Consider the following 21080-nt stretch of genomic DNA (forward strand, 5'->3'; position numbering starts at 1 on the left):
AAGAGCGAGTCTTCTTTTGTACACGGGGTATTAGAGGGGTTTTTAGGAAACAGCACAGAGAGAGAGGAAAGGACACCAGTGGGAGAGAGTCCTGAGACTGATTGATGAATCTCTCAGTTCTTGTCTTGATCCGGGTTGTACCCAGTCCCAGTTTAAACTGGTTTACAATGTGGGATTTCTGCACTGACACGACCCTACATGTGTCTCCACAGGAGACGGGAGTCCTGTAACGTGTTTTTAGACAGAAACCCGCCAGAACAGACACATGAGAAGCGACCTGGAGGAGAGGTCAGAGCGGGGACAGTTTCTGGACAAGTATAAAAACTGGGAACTTCGCTTTTTACAGCAACACTTTCTGATTAAAATGTCCCGTTACTTCACTCTCAAGAAAACTATTTAAAAATTCCAGAAATGGATTAGTCTGGTGATGTCCCATTTTATTAGAAAGAGATTTGATCTCCTGACTGTTACTCTCACTAATATAATAGTCTGTGTTGTTTTCAGTACAGTTACTCCGACACCGGGACTCATTACAGCTCATGACATTAATTACAATTAATTAACTCTTTATACTGTGTGCCTTTAGTCGTGAACAGAGGTCCGTCCAGTTTCTATGCTCTGTATCCAGTACAGGGTCACGTCTTTCACACTAATGAAATGTAAAGAATGAAAACACATTGAAACAAGCAGTAAAATGGGAATTTATTAAAATGAGACTGTATTAAATACGAGTGACCCAGTGGGCAAAAGACGTATAATATACGTCTATTAAACGCATACCTTAGACGTATAAATGTGGTCTGCAATTCGTCTAGAATGAAATTCTAATATACGTCTATCGTTATACGTCAATTATACATCTATGATTATATGTTCATTATACATAAATGGTTGGAGTTCTATTATACAGATAAATTTAGAGGACTATTATACATATATGGTTGGAGTTTTGGATAACTTTAGAGGACTATTATACATCAAAGACAGGTTTTACAGGTGTAGAAACTAGTAAACCAAGAAATGATTTGGTTTCAAAATTTATTCTGAAAATACACATTCACATCTGAAAAACATGTATTTCAAATTATACATTGTATACAATCAATCAACAATCAACATATGGGCAATAATCATAAAACAAACACAACTAGTCTTAAACTTCAGCTACAAATTCTGGTAACATCAATATACAGTATAGTAATGACAAACACAAACTAATTACATTAACACACTAACTCAAAACCACATTTTGATTCAAATATAAATTTTAAAATGCACAACTTCTGTATTCCCAAGAAAAAAAATATTACAGTGGAAGTTAAGACGATTTTTGTCCACCTTTTGCAAACCCTGTCTAATTGTCCTAACAGTTAGAACCAGAAACCTATTATTTTCCATGCCTTGCATATGCATTCTTCAAGTAACACATTGCGTGCTCCTTTATTTCTTTTTCTGTTGATGTAGGGTGGGACTTCAGCACCGCAGCTAGGAGAAAATTATATAATATTACTACTCAAATAAATGATTATTATCTTCTTGAGTATAATCTCAAAAATGAACCATTAAGGTTTACTAAGCTCAAAGCTGAAATAAACGGATACAATTTGGCTTGCATCATAGCAGTTGAGTAATAAAGTCTGTCCTAATTAAAGAGTACCCAAAGTTTGAAAGTACAACATAGAATATGAGTACCTTTAATTACTCTATAAAGTCTCCCAGGCCCCTCTTTTGTTGTTTATCTTTTTGGTTTGTGCCAGCGAAGTTGAATTCTGTCATCAGTTCATTTCTGAAAACCAAATTTTCACTGAGTTTAGACATTTTTTCAAGTGAGTTTCCACTCAACATTTATTTACTCAAATATTTAGGATCAAATGTAGTACTGTAATCCTTATATTTTAAAAGACAATTTTGCAGTTTTACACCTTGCATATTCAGTGGTTAACACATAGGTATCTATAAGCTCAATTCTGTGGATATGTTAATTTGATCGAAGTAAAAATGTAATGTAAAGACATTTTAAAAAATCAATAAGCAATACCTTGACAAGACTGTGAAAACACTCTCTCTGACATCACTGCCGCCTACTCTCTGAAGTTGGTTTATCTGGAAATAATATTATATTAGAAATAATATTAGAAGCTATTTTTACTACTAGATCTTCATTAATCAACTAATCAGACTTACCCATTTACACATTCATGGAACAAACACATTTTCACATATTAACTGCACTTTTTTGCAGTATTTTCTCAGTCTAAAAATACAAAGTGACCATTTTTCAAAGTAAAAAAAAATTATAGTAACTTTTTAGAACATGAAAACACTTTATTTTGCCATTAAAGGATAAGCAAGATTATACATTATAAACTAAAAATATGAACGTATGCCAGAGATGGATCATATTAATCAGATGTAGGGTTAGGGTTAGGGTTAGGGTTAGGCTATAAAATTTTGACCTATCTGAAACCTAGAATATTAGTAGTGAATATTTTCGACACCACAGTGAGAATACAATATCATATCAGCAGGTTTTGATTGTCCATGCTGTCAAGTGCTTGCTCGTATGCACAGAACTCTTCCATTGTGGTCAGCCTCCTGATGTGGAATTGGGAGTCCACCGGTTCCGTGGACCTACCCAAACGCCTCAATTCATCCCTCATTTCTATCAGGAGGCCCAATACCCGCTTCTGAAACTCTGAAATAATTTACAGTTTATATCAGCATTTAAAAGGAATTGGGTTAGGATTTTCTTACACTATTGTCACATTAGCATAACTGTAGTGTTGCCAATGTGCTACATGCAATTTATAATCTTAAAAAGTAAAAATTCCCACATCTGTAGTTCATTTTAACTGTACTTCCTTCTGAAGGAGGATATCTCTCTCTCTTCTCTTCTGGTCTGGATGTGGTCTTCTGCCTGGGAGACTCTGAAAAGAATTCAGTTATGGAAAACATTTACTTTATCACACAACTTAATATTTCAATTTAGTCATTTAGTCTGTCATTGAACTAGGATTCTATAAACAATGTCAATTAAACTCCATTGGTGTATTTATTAAAAACATAGCTTCAATTTTGAATATGTTTGTGTCGTTTGTAGCATTGTGGTAAAAGACAACTTATTTTTATATTGTATACGAGCCTACACATAATTAAAATACATTCTGTGTAAAACTATAATATGGGTAGTTTTATTTATTACTTTATACAATAAAAAAGACATACTTTTTGACAGTCTTCCAGGATCATTTCTGCCATCTGGCCAATCCTGGTTTGATACTAGAAATTAAAAAGTTAACAATAATCTCATACTTAACAAATCATTTGCAGAGGGATCATAAACTATTCTTAAATTTAATAATTTAATTAATATGATACAAGTAATGTACTAAGTACTTCGGTTGAAGACTTTGGTCTTATAACTTGCTTAGGGCTTCAAACTTTGCGTGGTGAGGTCCCAGTTTGGACTACCTTGGCTGTTAATATAATATTGCGGATTAATATTTAAATATGGACGTAAAATGTTCGCCAGTCCAATAATCTTTTAATTTAATTCACTTATGGTAGACTTAGGAAAGTACAGTGACATAACCTCAGATGTAATAAAAAAAAAATAACTTGTGAATTTCATCTCAATTTCATAGAGTAATTAGATGTAGGCAAAAAATGTAGTAATAACTTCAGGAATGTTGAAGCCAGAACTCAGCACCATTTTTTTAACTTGGGGAGGTTCTCGCCTTTGATGGTTGGGCTTCAATAACATAAAGAATGGTGTTAACTTGTCTTTAAATATGATTGATGATGGTTATCTTCTAAGGACATTAAGAAAACATTTTAGCTTTGATTGCAATAACCTACCTTTAAGCGTACTTGAACAGCTGAGTGAGCTCTGAGAGACACTCTTCCTAGGAGAGAACCTCAGTTTGGGGGGTGGCACTGGCAGTTTCGGTGGCTTCTTCTTTTCTAAACAGAAAAGATATGGCAGTAAAATATTTCATATCAAATTAAATTATTTAATCAACCTGATCTGTAACTTTTTACAATAAATTCATTTCCTTTATTTTGGGAACTTTGAAGGCAGAGAAATGGACGTACTTGGAGTAGCAGGATCAGAATCAATGTCTGTAATATAATAGAAAATTATCATATTTCAATATAATCCTGAAAATTAGTTTAACATAGAATAAGCTAACCAAAATTCTTAGCAATTTCCATGATCAACAAATCTGATAAGATTTTTAACATTTTCATACAGAACACCTTTCAAAATGACTTATTTTAAAGGGTTGTAAAAAAAATCAATAACAAGGTACAAGCTAAATGAGGCATCAGTTGATATTAATAACTGGTTAAAAATATAGCTACTGAGACTGTTACTTTTACGTACCATCAACGTAATCGGAGAACACCCGCTTCTTACTTTTGCGTTTTGGATTGGGTGTCTCCTCCTCGTCTTCAGCATCCGTAACAGAGGTGGTTAAATCAAAGTGATCACACTCTGATTTCTTGTCTACAAATAATTAAATTTACATTACATATGATCAAATATGAAAAAGGTATTGTTGCACTAATACATGTACATAGACAGTTACTGTAAATATTCAATCGGAATTTATAATAATTAACAGGAATTTGCTCTTATTTTCAAAGAAAGCTATACCTGGTGTATGTTTAACTTTAATGAGCTTGAAGGTAACCCAAGTATCTTTATTAGGGTTGGCCTTCTCTTTGTATAGTTTTGTGGCCTGCTTTGGATCACAAACTCTCTTCGGGCATCCACCCAGTTTGAGGGCAGGACTCCCTCAACCTCCCCCTCCTGCTCTATCCAAACAGCGCGTGTCCACATCACCTGAAACAGACATACACATTTTAATTTTGAGTCTTAATTCAGATTGTGGTGCTGATTACTAAACTTGTGTTCGCTTATAATGATTATACTCAATAAAAACACATAATTCAATAATAAACATTCTGCTTTATGTATACATTTGTAGTTAGATGGTATTCACTACATGCAATTCCTCACAAACTTTAAAATTTAAACTTAACCATGAGAAAAGAGCAGACAGCAGCATCCTGTGTGAATCAAAGTTGCAACTTCCTCATGGAACAGGATTATGTTCTATGCCATTATGAAGACGGAAAAGGACATACCCAGCACCATATGGGAGACACTACTTTTCTGTGCAACTCTTTTACAGAGAGGAATTTCTCCCTTGCATACATCTCCAGACTATTAACATATACAATATTACGCAATTTTGACTCACATGGTTCAGTGAAGAAGTTACATGTCTGAGTCTGTCATACAACATCACATAGAAGATTTCTGTCTGCTCTTTTCTCCTTCACAAATGCAAAGTCCTCATTATCCAACAGGAAACAACAGTCTTTTTGTCTTGACGAAATATACATCCGTGAACCAGATGCTTCACAGTTGCTCTGAACTCTTTCCTTCTCCTTCATTCTCTTTATTACTTGAGCTATAGGGTTACTGTATGACTGTTCCGCACTAGTTTCTTCAAGGACTGTAAAAAGTTTTCAAATGGGAATGCAGATACATCATTTAAGGAACAATTAAATTGTACCACATCCTGATGTAGATGTCTCAAACTGTGCACATTGTATACAACAAATGTTGGTCCATACAAATGCTGAGCATTGTCAACAAAGGTATCAAGCAGTTTTTGGGCATAGTTGAGATTGGCATTTCTCTTTCTTTCATCCGAGTCCAACATAATGGAAAGAGCAACTGTTAGCATCAGAAAATGGGTGTATAGTTCCTTTGATACAACATTACAAAGCACAATGGGGCCTGTATACAAAAGGAACTGGCGGAACTCTGTAGCCTTCCATCTGTCAAGCTCTGAGAGGGATCTTGGCTGTCTAGCAAATTCCCCAGGCATCTTTCCGCTAAGAATTTCCAAATTATCAGAAATGTCTTTCCTCTGCCTGCCAGACAGTCGACATTTAGCTGGTCCTTGCTTTAAGAAAATAAGAATTATTTTGCCAACACCAACACAAGCTAGATGCATGTAGTCAAGGTTGAATTGGCTTATCCACCCAATTCCAGCAGCAGCTAAGGGAGAAAGTCTTTGTTGGTGTTCCTTGTACTCAAAGTTCTTGAATTGTTCATCTGTACGATCATTACATGCCTCTTACCCTGTGAAAACAACTCTTCCCTCCCAGCTCCCTTTAATTTTGCATCTTTTGCAGCCAAAGTACGAATTGTGTCCTTTGCAGCATTTCAGATATGAGTGTGCAGGGGCATCACATATAAAAGCCTTCACAGTAACATTAAATACTCTATCTTCAAAGTGAATGCCATTATTGGTGAGTAACTTTAACTCCTCTAAAAAGTCACTCACATAATCATCAACTGGATCAGGCTTGGACCCTCCGCAAAATAATGCCATTATGAAAGGCTGGAATTGGTGAAAAGAGCACAAAATAGGCCAAAATTGCACAGATGTAGATTTGAAGAGAGGAACTCCATCAACATTGATACACAGGTCTACAGAATGCGTGCCTTCTTGGAATGTTTTAGAAGATATGTTTTTCAGGATTCCTTTCTTTAATCCAAAGTAAATGTACTGAACACCGGATTTATTACTGATTTGCACTTTATTAGGTGTTTGTAGGAGAGTCCTGGACGTCTCAATATCTCCAATAAATCATTGAAACACTGTCTTTTACAACCATGCTTTGCAGACCAAGCTACAAGTTCGGTAGATAGATTTGGCCTTGCTGGGTCAGTCTCTGTCTCATCTACAAGGTCAGTAGATTCAGGACTGGGGTCAGTTACATCAGATTCATCAGAGTCAGAAATTTCAACCTCATTCAAGATTTCTTCTTCAGAAGTAATAACTTCTGAACGCAACTAGGAGTATACGGCACTCTGCACAGTGTACGAAGTAAATTATTTTCGCAGTAATTAATTTATTTACACGTGTATAATAAATATAATACATTAATTAATTACTGGGATAGTAATACTCCTAGTTGCGGCACACATGATATATACAGTAAAAAGCCTCAGGCACTGTGTTAGATGTGTTTTCGACGTTATATATGCGTTTATTAATGTCGTCGATTTTACGGTTGCAATTCGACGTTGATTATACATCGCGGCGACGTATATATACTTATAGCCGTATTTTTGACGAGAATATACGTATATTCGACGAATCACTGCCCACTGGGAATGTTCAATTATGCGGATGTTTACGCCAATTTAAAATATGTCATAAATGTTAATCGACCGTCTAAAATAAAAATGAAATCAAAACATTTCATTGTCTGTGTGGTTATTATTTAAAAAAGAACGCAAAATATGAATTAAAATCAATACGATATTTTTATTATACATTTGCGGTTATATTGCTCAAGCTTTTTTTAATATGTTACATTCAAGCCATTTTATTACAAACATTTTTAACTACATTGCTCACGCTTTTTAATATACATTTCAAGTCATTTATCACAAACACACATACCCACAGAAAAAATGTTACAAAGTCAACCATGTGGGTCTAGGTATTAATGATCATCTCCTTTCTGCGGTTATCTTAGAGACCGGGTCGGGCGTCAACATCTCTACCGGTTGTTTTAAAGTTTTAACCGATGCTGCACACCCCAACGGGGCAGCCTTGAGTTTTTCATGTAGCTCTCGGTTACCAGCGTTGGCTAGCAAGGTGCCCGGCACGTTGGTTTCTGTCATAGCCTCCATGAACACATCCCAACCTTTTGGCTTCTTACCGACCGCAACTGCTTGCTGCTGCGTGACAGCCCTGACAAGACCAATCATGTGAGAGCCCTCAACGGGTGCCCCCTTGTACACAAATTCCCCTTTTTCATTCCAGGCTATTAATGGTTCATTGCGGGCCATGGTCTTTAACAATATCTTGGCATTTCTCCGGAACCGCTGAGACACACTGTCCAAAATATACCCAAAGTCAGTGTCGCTCGATGTCGGCGGTTGTGCTAACGTGAGTGATAGCTCGGCGGGTGCATTTTCCGGTAGTACAACAGTTAAAGTCCCCTTTTCGGAAGTCTCCTGGCGTACTAATGTCAAATACCGTTGTAACACCTGACTGTACAATTTCACTTTTTCATATTCGGCCAGATGCGAGTTCTGAAGAATGTCTCGCATTTCATCATCCAACCGACGGGTTGTTATTTTTTCGAACCCAGACCGCTCTCGGAGTCGATCGAGCTGTTTCTGAGGTACCAGGTACATTTTTTCAGCGTGCTCCAATATTGACATTGTAGAAGCCCCGTAATCAATGGTACTGCAATACTCAACAGGGTCCAGATAAAACCGCCGGACTGGTTCACCAAGAGTCTCTTTCTTTTAAGAGAAAGACCCTTTCGACTCAAAGTCTTTATAAGCTTACACTTTCTCTTCAGGGTCTCAAACTGCTTAGCAGATAACGGTATGTTCCCTTTCAAGGTATTCAAGGCGATTTCAGCTATGGCCTGTACAAGATCATTTGTAGCCCCGCAGAGAATAGCTTTCCACTGCTTGGGGGCGGCTTTTACCAGAAAATGTAAGAGAGTCAGGTTTCTCCGAACGCGTGAAGACATGATGACGCCCCGAACGTGTTTTTTCGACTGAGTCTGTGGTTGCGAGATCACCGACTTTTAGATTTTTTAAATACATAAGCCGTGGGTACATCTGGGGGGAAAAGACCTGTTCGCAAGCGATAGTCATCTGGGGTGTCGGCATTTAAATCCACCAACAAGTAACCGAAAGGTTTTTTAGTAGCGTCATCGAACGCTTCCCAAAAAAATTTGGCTTTACCGGGGTACATCTGCCGGGACAGGGTTGTAATCTGTAGTTTATCTCTAGGGTTTTTAAACAGCACCATGTACTTTGTATTTAACGCGATGGTTCTACTTTTCCAGCCTTGACAAAACACATTTTGGACGATATACATGATGCTGAGGTTTCGGTGATGTACGTATTTGGTAAAAGCTTTTTCTATCTCATTATTTTCACACGCAGACTCCATCAAATCATCAACTACAATCAAATTTACTCTACCCGGCGGCAGTAGCTGGTCGTCGGAAAACGACGTTGGTAGTCCTTCTATAAACTGAATGTATGGAAATTTCACAAGCAACTCAGCGTATAGAGGTCGCCAGCAGCTGTAACACCAGACTGTGTTTTCGGGTTTAAGAGTCATAACGGTATCACCGTTCTCCAAGAGCCGTTTTATAAAATAACTTTTACCGCAATTCGAGGGTCCGGACAAAATGCACGAAAAAGGGTGTTTTAACCTTACATCCATCGTGTTAATATCCGTAGGGCAACGATGTCAAATTTTCTTGCAGCACCCGCTTGTCGTACACCACCTTCTGGGTTTTCTTTAAGGTCCGGGTCTCAATGCGCCAATCCTTTTTAACACGCACGATCATCGGCTGTTGAATAGAAATGTGTTTAAATTCCCGGCACTCTGCATAAGGGTTAACGCCATAGTCAAAAACCAAGTCCCGCAGACTCTTAAAGTTAACTTTTTCACAATTGTTCACATTGAGCGTAATGCCTTTTACCTTTAAACAGGCTTTCCCTCCAGACAGTTTGTACCCGTACGACTTGGGTCCTGTTGATACAAACTCGGTGATGTGTTGTCCAGCAGGGATCTCGCTGGTCAGCTCACCCAAGTAGTCACCCAGTTTCGGATTCCACTCACCCTCCCGGCTCACAAAGATAACGGAATCTGTGTCGTGGTACAGACAGCAGCCTTGCAAAGCATTTAGCAGATTGTATAACTCCAAGCGGGCATAGGCGGTTGTAAAGCTAGCGATGAAAATGTTAGTGTTTGAATGGCCTGTATAGTGGTGTTTAGTGTTTCCACGTAACACAGGCTGTGTTTTCATTGATAAACTCGCAGGCTGACACCTCATGATATGGCGTAAATAAGTACCTGAACAATTCATCGGGGTTTCTCACAATGGTGGTCTGTGGTAAATTGTCTCTTTGTCCATACTTCCCCCACAAACTGTTCAAGGCAATTTTTGAAAGCTGTCTTTTGGCCGGATTCTTTTTAATGTTGCCGGGGTCCAGCCGGACACCCTCTTTTTCATAATATTCGCTGATATATCTTTGTTGTTTCGCGACATCTGTACACCCCTCTGGAAACCACGAAGCTTCCTGTTTCCCTTTCAGATGCAGTTTGATGTAGTCGGTAAAAAGATCGTGTGAGGCCTTTTCGAAATGCCAAATTTCGTAAATTTTACACACTCAATACCCCAGATCTAAGGCCATCTGTAATTCAGGGGTGCACCAGACACCAGTCAAGGCGCGATCTTCATCACCGTGCTCACAGGGGGTGGTCTGTTTTGTTTCAGCACATGTACGACACAGTGTGAAAAACAGTTTTTTGTCAATTTTGGTAAGAAGAACTGGAAAGTATAAACGTCTGGGTGGGTAAACTTTCACCTTCGCTAAACCGAATTACCGTTTTAAATCTCCAAAGTTGTTATAAATTATTCGGGGGTGCCCCAGTGGGTATTTTTTAGTTTTGTTCACAAACGGATACAGACTGGTGAAATCATAGTAATGAATTTTTTCACCGGGCTGCGCTGTGTAATGCAAACAAATCGCATTTGTTCTCCCCCGAAAAAGCGACTTGCGCGGTTGCAGAGGCTCTGGTAACTGCGCAGCTGTTAGAAATTTACCCAAGTCTCCATTTTCAACAAGCATGTCTCTGAACTCGTGCTCCCACAAAACACGCACGTTAAAACCTCTCATTTTGAGAAAATTAATTTTAACCATCGTCTTTCTGTACAACCAGCCAAAAGTAGTGTTTGTCAGCGGATTAAAATCGTTTTCACAATAACAAACGCTACAACCATGAAAAAAGCAACCGTTGAACTCAAAGGCTGTCGGCACTCCGTCAATTACAGCATAACCATCCAGAAAATATGGGCCAACCTTGAACTCACTGGCCGTGGTTAACGCGTGTTGGATTTTAACGGGCTCTGTGTGTTCGATGTACATAAGCCACTTTAACTAACCCCCCCACACACACACCGCACGTCTCCAAAACATCACAAATTATCTCTAATACGTGATTTTAAAACTTTAAGACCAATCCGTTAAAGTATGAAGAACAACACCCCATCATTTGTTGCCTATTAATACCTTAAAGACTTTTACGCTTGCGATGTGTGGAAATTTATCTCAAACTTTCGAAAAAGCTGTCGCAAATGTGTTATTAAAAATAAACTGTGTCTTATTACATTATTTTAAAAACTTTAAGATCAAACCCGCGTGTTTAAAAAAAAAACATATCATTTGTGTTTGCATTGTGTGTTAATACTTTTAAAGTTTAAAACTTATAAACTGATATGTGAGTACTTTTCGCTCTCGATAAAACAAGGGGGGGGTCATCACAACATTGGTTGTGATGCGTTTTAAAGCATCACAACCAATTGAAAAATGTCTTGTGTTATGTAGGCGTGGTTACACCATTGGCGCATATTCTTAAACGCTCCGGACTGACAGGGTCGCAGCGCGTCCTTGGAGCTGTCAGACACCGCCCCTTGTTAGGAGCTGCGGAGATGGCTTCTTTGTGTGGAGAAACAATGGGGTCTGCTACTCTACAAAGTGAAGAGGTAGGCGGCTAAAATATTTTTTCTGATCGTGGAATTGTTGTATCGGTGCTTAGCATATGTCAATTTAATACTTGGTCTTCTTTTTATCAAAACCCGACCCCACCCTCTGCACCCTGTGACAGCGGCGGGGGTGTGAGTTCAGCTGGGGTACCAGATGTTGAAGAACTGCCGGGTGCTAGCGATGATACCACGCTACAAATGGTAAATATTAACGAAAAACCTTAGCTCAAAAGTTTTTTAAGCCTTTCTTTTCTTTTTCCTTTAATAGAATAAAGAGGATGTGAACGGGTCAATCTTCAGCCTACTGGCACAACTGAATGTTTCGTGTCTATGCTTGTGTGTTCGGCCAAATGTTAATAAAGCTGATGCCCAACCAGGTTTAGCTAACGATGTCCCTAATGAGCCCAATGTTATGCCCCAGATTGTGAAAGCAGTAGTTTATTGCATCTTCAAACACTGTTTAAAGGGGGTACTGGTTGATGACTGCCCGGCCTGTTTGATTGACCATCCTGGGCAGCGGGGTCACACATGCCTGTCTGTCGGCTACACAGATGGGTTTGAAGATTTAGCCTGAATTTTATCGACTGTTCTGTACACCGCCAGGTGTCTGGGTTCGTACACCATTAGAAATGACACTGAGCACTGAGCGGTGCATAAAACAGTTGCTGAAAAATATAATTGAGGACCGCTCCCCATACGAGCATGTACACACCATACTTGAACAGCTGGATGAAAAATTAGTAGATGTGACTTTTGATGCGTTGCAAAAGAAACACTATTCTTATTTTTACAGACTCAAAAAAAAAGATCTATGTAAAATATGAATACAGATTTCACTCTCTTTTACAGGTGTGCCATCGTCCGAAGAATGAAGAATTTCGAATGTATCCGTCTGAATTCTTACTAAGAGTGCTTTACACACTTCTCTCTACAAAGCTTGATATGCAAAACAAAGACTTGAATGCTAATATCCTCAAATTTGTTAAAGAGATAGATGTGTATGTCAAGAACTTGAGTGAAATTATTGCAGATCTGATGTTTTCAGATCAGAAATAGAAGCCTGGGGTGTAGGGGAAGCCTACTGTGTGTATTCCAAAATACAGTGTGTTTTGCACAGAACCTGTGGTAACACCATCCCGCTGATTACGCAGGCAAATGTTTTTGCTCTGCTAGATCGGATCGCCCAGTGTGGTTCGCATGGCTTTAGACATGGGGAGAGGAAGGGGGTTATGAATGCTTTTTCAGATGCCTCAATGTTTCTCAGCAATGTTGGGGTGGTGGTTACGTGTACCGAACTAATTTTCCACACCAACATTTAATTGTTGAATGCAAACAGGAGCTGGTAACGCATGTGTGCTGCGTTGTTTCAGTGTTTGAAACACCTACTGTTGAAATAAAGCGGTTCACATTTCACATGGTGTTTGTCCTGCGAGTTCTTTCCGTGAGACTTTACGCAGTCAGTGTGTGTGTGCTTACAACCCTGCTGCGGCTCCGGACCGACTGGCCGGGGGGGAAGGCGGGAGTTCCGACCCTTAACAACATACCATTGGCTCCTGAGGGGACGGGACATGCACAAATAACAACACGCCATTGGCTGGCAAGGGGGCGGGACAGCCAACCACCGCTGACTCCCATTGGCTGGAAAAGGGGGCGTGGTACCTGTCAAAAGTTTGACGAAAGGTGTCGCTTTATACTACTCAGAACACATGTAAGACTTACACACAGCTTTTAATATGCTGTAGTGAATTTGCAGGTATCCTGGGGAGGGAAGAGAACTGATATTAAGGAAATACATATTTAAAGGGGGTGTAAGTCTTTAAAGTGTTTTGTCACATCTGGGTGTTAACTGAATAGTTTTTTAGCATTATTTATTGTGTTTTGACTCTATACTTGTGTTTCTCAGGAGACAGCAGAAATATTGATGTTTACATTTATATTCACATTCCCAGTGATATTGACTTAAGTACTCCACTATTTACTTGTAGTTTGACTGCTGTCAAAAGTTGAAAATCTCTGCAAACATCAAGATGTCTAAGGACGTGGAAAGAAACTCAATCACATTTAGAGAAGGTAATTTTTATATCAGATTAATTCGAAGTGTGTCTCTGGGTGCGTTTGATCTACCAACGTTGTGTTTAACTGAAGGACACCCTGACTGAGTGTGCCATAGAAACTGACATTTTTTGTATTTTTTCTACATTCACAGATTTTTGGCTAAAGTAAAAAAAAAATAGTTGTCATTTTCTTGCCAGCTGGCAGTAATTCTTTTGCACTGATAAGAAAGATGAGCATTTTATCTTTCGCAATGTGTGGATTTCTTGAAAAACAAGTTGTGCCAAAAGCGAAATGAAAACTTAATTTAAACATAATGCAGAAGCATATTGTCTGTAACAATAAACGGTGGGCAAAGGCAGGAAGTAAAGCACTGCTGGGATTTGAACCCAGGATCTCTTGTTTACAGGACAGGTGTTTTAACCAACTAAGCCACAGCACCGGCAAAGCACTGCCCTTTTTCAGCCAGTTGGACACACTGCTCTGTTATATCTTCGTTCGGTGTGCGGTGAGCCTGCTCACTGAGCAAGTTGAGAAAGGATGTGAAGTGGCTTTTATCCGCCAATTTCATTACCAAGGAGCTCAATATGCTTTTGATTATCTACAGGGTGTCTAGTGCAACACAGGCGATGGACTGCTGGGATTTGGAGCCAGGATTTCCCGTTAACTAGACAGGTGCTTTAACCGACTAAGCCACGGCGCCGGCAGAATTCTCCTCTTTTACTGCCCCTTGGACACACCGCTCGGAGACACTTGCGTTCAGTAAGCTGAGTCGGCTGGCTGAGCATGTTGCCTCCTTTACATTCGGGCCCCGACACTAAGAGAAATGTACAGAAATGGCTTTTATCGGGCACTTTTCATGTCCAATGTGCTTGACATCTCCCATGGGCGACAGAGTTCATTTACGACACTTTTCCTTTCTTTCTTTCTTCTTTCTGTACTCTTTGATGAAAAAAAAACGAGTAATCATGTAAGGGAAAATGTCTTTTTTCATGGAGAAAACGTGCACCAGGACATGTTGTGTTTAGAAGAAGTGAGTTAACATGAAAAGTGACCTAATTTACCGGAGCAAATGCTCACCTAGCAAGGTCTGCTTTACTACTAGAGAGACGTAGAGTGAAAGACGTGATAATTTCACGCCGTTGTGGAACAAAATGCTATTTTCTTTTAATTATAAATCAATTAGAAATTCAGAGCGACACATAAAGGCTTTGTCTGCATAAAAGTGATGATTTTTAAAAACTGAAAAAAATTTGGAAAACACATTTCTCACGTAGAAATTTAAGATGGGGGTGGGGTATTACTAGTAGTGGCGCTGAACTCACCATGGTGCAATTCATTTACGTGACGGACTAGTGGTTTAATGGATAACGCGTCTGATTTCGGTTTATTAGATTGTCGATTCAACTTCTACCGGGGTTGTGTGATTTAAATCAGGCTCCTCAGAAATAGATGTCCATTATGTAAATAGACCGCACCTGAAAGCAAACGTTGGGTCTGGTTTCCTTTCTTTCCTGCATGAAATAGCAAATCGTTACAAAAAACACCAGCTAATGTCCAATAGCGTTAGTCATTTAAGTAAACATGAATATACTGTAGGTCTTGGTACATGGGAGTGGATTTCAACCACAATTAAAAAAGGACAAATTAAAATTATAGGCTTCAGACACTTTTTCATACAAAAGTGACCAAACACTCCCTAACTTTCAGGTTTGCTTGAACCTGTAACAGAAAAGCGGTCTGAAACTTCCATTCTCTGATGTCACTGTCTCTAAAGCCGGACATGATGTTTCACGGATGTGCAGTGTGCCTTTTCTCTTGTCATGTTCATGATGATTCGCTGAATAAGCTCCTGATTGGGTGTTCTGTACTGTGCTGTTACTTCGTTCGATTACCTAAGTGGTGTACAGATAAAACGCAACTGCATGGTGTAATTTCCGGGTTCAGCACCAGCAGCACCTGCAAACTCATCAGCTGACCTCGACGTGATTTGAACATGCAACCTTCTGATCTGGAGTCAGACACGCTACCGTTGCGCCACGAGGTTGCTCGCCATGCGTGCTTTTAATTCCCCCAAAGAGAACAATCAGCGTCCCTGAAAAATATTTTTTTTCATTCTCTCCTGTGTGGAGCGCCGCTCTTCCAACGAGGGTCTCTTCTTCCCAGACCACAGATTATTCTTTCCGTCCGGCTCTCACACAGAGAGCAGACAGACCGTCTCCACTGATGTGTTTACTACATCTATAGATCTGACCCCCTACAGCCCCGATATTCCTGGACAGGATATTTACCACCAGCCTCGTGAACTTTCATCTTGACCTCTCCCAGGAGGAGAACAATTAACACAAAATCCTCTCTCCATTTAGCAAATAACACAAAACACTGTTTACCTGTCAAGACAGAAAACCAGGCTGCTCCAGGTGAGGCTTGAACTCACAACCGCGGCATGACTCCATTAATCATGTCATTTTACAAAGCCTGAACCTGGAAAGAGATTGGAAGCCCTGAAGTTATGGTGTTTTTTTAATACTTGCCTACTCTTTCAATTTTTCCGTCAAGTCTTTTATTTGGGAGTACTTTCAATTGATGTTAATCCTTGTCCCGATGCACGTTCTGGGCCATGGTGCATCTTGAATAATGTTCTTATAGGCTTCAGTTTGGAAAAGTGCGCTCTTCAGAAGCTACCAAAACCGCTAATGGTTACATAACACTTAATGCAAAAGCAACGTTCGGGTTTGAAAAAAAATATTACTTGCTATGAATACAAACACTGTTACAGGAGGCGTGTTAGGGATATTTTAGCTTAGATCATCAATTCATCTTACATTTCTTCTCTATCTATATCAACACCGTAATCGCTACTGAGCGTTAAAGGCAGCTCCTGCCAATACAATCTTCTTTAGAAAGCATTTTTAAAACTATTTTTTTACTTTACTACCATACGTAAAGTAAAAGATAGCGATTGCACGCAACGAATAAAATCTCTTTTCCAGGGACGTTGTAGTTAGATGCAAATTACAATCGAAAATGTATCAGCTTTAACATTTTCTTTTGGATTCACAGGACAGTCAGCATGAGTCATCAAAGAGCCTGTAGTGGCAAGAAGTTTAAAAGTACACAAGTGATCTGTCTTTGGTCAAAGGAATTGCTGGAGCAGTAGGACGCCGAGCAATATCTAGCAGCTGTAGACAATGTTTGGGGAAGAGATAATGCTGTTTTCAGCACAGGGAGTGAGAATGAGCTCAGTTCGGCTCCCAGCAGAATCCATTCTGGTTTGGTTACTGTCAGACTGTGCGTCTGAGGCTCTTTGGATAGCAACATGAAAAAAAAAGAACAAAAAACATTTGCTCACATCTTGTGATTTCCACGAGAGGAAGAGAAGATATCACTTTAAAAAAATCAGAACTGAAGATTTGGATCCGGGACCTCATACTTGTCAAATGATTAAAATAATAATTATGAAAATATCAGGTTGTGTTTCTGCAACATATCGTGCACAGTATGCCATTTTTTTCTAAAAATACAGTAGATTGTACTTAATAAAAATGTACAATTCACCGCTGGTATAAACAGATTTGTGCTGTGTTTGCCTTTGTTAGCATTTGTTTAAAAAATAAGTTCACAATACGATAAAAAACACAGAAGGCACAAACGTAATAATATAATGATACGAAATCAATACCAAATCATAAAGCCAATTAAGTACCTATCCTTTGAAAACAGTGACATTTGTATCTACTTTTGAATTACAAATCAGACAGCGTAGTCCCTTAATTCAAAGATCAGATCTTGGCCAAAACAAGACAACCAGATGTTAGCTGAATTTGGAACAAGAGTGTCACGACAACCAGGCAGTCAAAGACAAAGCGTAAGCGAGCTAATCAGACCCAGCAGCGGGTGATTATTAACAAACGCCGCCGCACGAGTTAAACCACCTGCGCACACTCATTGCTGTGCGCACTGCTATTTAAACCATCTGCACCTGCTTCCCACTGCTCGGTATTGAGTCTACTCCTTGAGAGCTCTACCTGGCGTTTTTCCCCGTACCTCGTTTATTCTGGTTTTTGGATTCCCCTTCTGCCTTTTCGACTTTGCACCTCGCCTCTCGACTCGGACTGTCTGCTACCGGTGAACTTCCTGGATTACGACTTGCCTTTCGCCTTTTGACTACGACCTTGCCTCTCGTTCTGGTTTGTTCGCCTGCCTCATCTATCACCCGTGCCTGCGTCTGCACAGGATCCGTGTATCTTCTCACCAGGGATTCCTAACAAAGAGCCTCTGCTTCATCGTTTATTGAGCTTTTGATCAACGTCTGAGTGAAAAAGATTCGCTATTTTAACTATTTGATTAAAGTTCACAAAAGCACCTTCCTTCGAGCTGGAGTCAAAACAGCGACTTAAGGATTCCTAACTGTTTCTAATCAGTCAGCCACGCTACCAACTGAGCTATCGAAGGGATTTAAAGTGCTCCTCTCTGGCACATATTGCCCAATGTAGTGAAATATTCCGGGTACTTAAATTACAGTTCGACATCAAGTTTCCAACTCGTTTCCTTAGTCTTGTTTACCTTGAATTTAAGCCACAAACCAGGATTCTACTGTATAATCTTCCGGGGATGTTACAAAATGTTTGATGGGGCATCAATCATTACAGGCGGAAATTCACTCCTTTTTTTTTCTCGAGGCATCATATTAAATGATCCATTTCATTTGGATCAAGAAGAGGATCACCATGAGAAATAGAACAAACTGTTTGATTCTGTCTTTATTGGGCGCTGTATCACAGCTAATGCATGTATAAGCCTTCAGTATGCGATAGTGAGAGCTCAGTTATGCCAGGGAGTGGGAGTGAAGAGAACTGAACTGAAATTTAGTAAATTCATATTTAAATAGAGTGTAAATCATCAAAGTGTTCTGTCACTTAAAGCTTATTATAACACTACCAGCAGTGGGGATTGAACCCACATGGACATTTGTCCATTGGATCTTAAGTCCAACGCCTTAACCACTCGGCCATCCTGGTCTACAGCAAGATGCTCTTCAGTTGTTTAACATTTAAATATGATTCAACAATTAAAAAAAAATAATCCACAAAACCTCTTAGAGTTGCGAGAATACTTCCTTTGTGTATAAAATACATTGTGAATGCTTTCTCAGCCTTTACTTTTTCGTTTTTATGACATTTTTTTGACCGAGCACGAATATTCTTTTGTCCATATCTTCCCAATGGAAGCACAGAACGCCGTCAAACCAAATGCATTTTAGAGACCAAGACTTGTGGATATTTCCACAGCCTCTACATCAAACTATCAGTGGGCTAATGATCTTTTTTTAAACCTCCGGTTTTTCATCGATGCGTAATTACGCACTTACTGGAACCCGGAGGACCGCTGTGTACAGACGTTCACAACGCGAGAAATACTGTTCAATACGGCTTTGTGCGAATAACCTGTATATGACCATAGGAAGCAGAACAGCGCAGTCTCCAATTACCCAGACTGTAAGCACAGAAATAAAGCTTTGTTTGATTTCTGAAACCCTTCCTTTACGCCCTGTTTTCATTCAGATAAGGGTCAACTATATTGACAATACTACTGACAGCAGGAAGATTAAAATATTCTTTACTCAGCAGCTTATTAAAAACAGCTCCCATGATGTTCAAACCGATTTTTTACACAGAACACTGACACAGCTTTGCGTTCTGAATCTCTTTTTCTCGTGCTTTTATTTAATATGGCACAATGCACTGGGATAGGGGTATTCTGTTCACAAACCAATAGCATTTAAATCACAGCACCCACAATGCTGCAAGTAAGTGTTTTGCAGAAAAGGTCTTCTGACTTTTCCCAGCTTTGTGTTGGGTTGTGGAACCTTTATTTTTTATGATTTTCTGAAGATAACACTACAGGTATACACTGGGATAGGTGGGTCTTTTTCACGGCTCAATAGTAATTCAAATACAACAGCCACACTGCTGAAACCATATGTTTTACACACCAGACAGGGCCCCTAACCTCATACAACCTTGCTGTAGCTGTGGCCTCTTTCTTTATTTTTTTTATGATTTTCTGAAAGTAACACTACAGGTAATACACTGGGACAGGTGGGTTTTCTTCATGGCTCAATAGTGTAGTGGTTTGATGGGTTTACTGAGACAATTATTAATTGTAACAGTAATCACGAGGTTGTTCGTTGTAGCTTTTAGAAAATCAATCGTCAGAACAACTAACAACGCACACACACGGGTTCAATACACGAGATACATTTATTAATATAAATTGTGCACCAAAGATATACTAGTCTGCCTGGATACGAGCGGCAGACCTTACTGTGAGGGTTATCAATATACAAGGTATATAATCTCGAAGAGATGCAAACACAAAGAGATACACAACAGAGAATATATGTCAATATATATCGTTCGGTTATCAAATCGCTAATCAGTGTTATTACCCACTGTTACTTTAAACTCGGAAGTAAATACATTACTCATGAATTAAATTGATAACAACTTGTTTTGAGGTACAATTGAATTCTCGAGACACAATGTAGAACATGGGGTTTACTTATCCACAGTGTATGGATTTGGAATTTCCCGGCACGAACACCAAACCAGCTGACAGGCTCTGTTGCAGCCTCTGTTGCAGCGGTTGTCCAATGGGCGCTGTGTCGGCGTCCTCTGGCTACCGGCCAACCAGTCAAGGTGCAGCTCGGAGTAGGACGGGCGGAGGAATCTGACTGCGGCGCGCAGGGCAGTCGTTGCTCCGAGGGGATCTACCAGGAGTCCGCCTGGCTAGTAGAAAGTCTCTATGCACAGAGTGTGACCGCGAGTCCTCACAAGTCACTCTTTTGCCCGGGAAGAAGCTGGTTCGTTCCCGGTCCAGCGCTGCTTCTGAATAAGCTATTCAGGTTGTCGACGAGGGTCCAACTGTAGGCTGCCGTTGATCAAGCGGAGCATTCACGTTGGTAGAATTCTGAGTACGTACGGGATCCTCGGCCTCGCGCTTAGAACAAAGTCCAAGTCCTTTTGCAGACAACAGCAGTTGTCACGTGATTGTCTCTGAGGATGCGCGAAAATGGCCAAGGAGAGCCCCGATCTGAGCTTGCGCTCCCTTTTTGACCAAGACCCAGATGTGTGCTGATTGGTTGAGAGTTTGGCGGGCATTGGAGACCCACATAGTATTACCACACCCTGCCAGTCCCTGATTGGTTGGTCAAGATGAGATATAATTCACTTACTCTTGACACTTAGGAATGCAGTCCAGATGTCCATTCGGCACTCCCTAGACTGATAGGCGCCAATGGATGACCATTGATCATGATAGCCAGGCTTAGCTAAGTGCATCCCCGTCTGGGAGCTTGTTCCTTATCAAAAGAAAACATCTTAAGTCAGCCTGCATGAATACTT

The 21080-nt window shown here is 39.8% G+C and overlaps 2 non-coding genes across 2 annotated transcripts; both read right to left on the reverse strand.

Moving 5' to 3' along the window:
- Positions 1-15649: 15649 nt before the first annotated feature.
- Positions 15650-15721, reverse strand: trnaw-cca (transfer RNA tryptophan (anticodon CCA)). The gene has a single exon. It is a non-coding gene; the product is annotated as a tRNA-Trp (tRNA).
- A 2891-nt stretch (positions 15722-18612) lies between these two features.
- Positions 18613-18695, reverse strand: trnal-uaa (transfer RNA leucine (anticodon UAA)). Its single transcript has one exon. It is a non-coding gene; the product is annotated as a tRNA-Leu (tRNA).
- Positions 18696-21080: the final 2385 nt, after the last annotated feature.

This window comes from Lepisosteus platostomus, chromosome 5 (assembly GCF_059453375.1).
Source record: "Lepisosteus platostomus isolate fLepPlt1 chromosome 5, fLepPlt1.hap1, whole genome shotgun sequence".
NCBI lineage: Eukaryota > Metazoa > Chordata > Actinopteri > Semionotiformes > Lepisosteidae > Lepisosteus > Lepisosteus platostomus.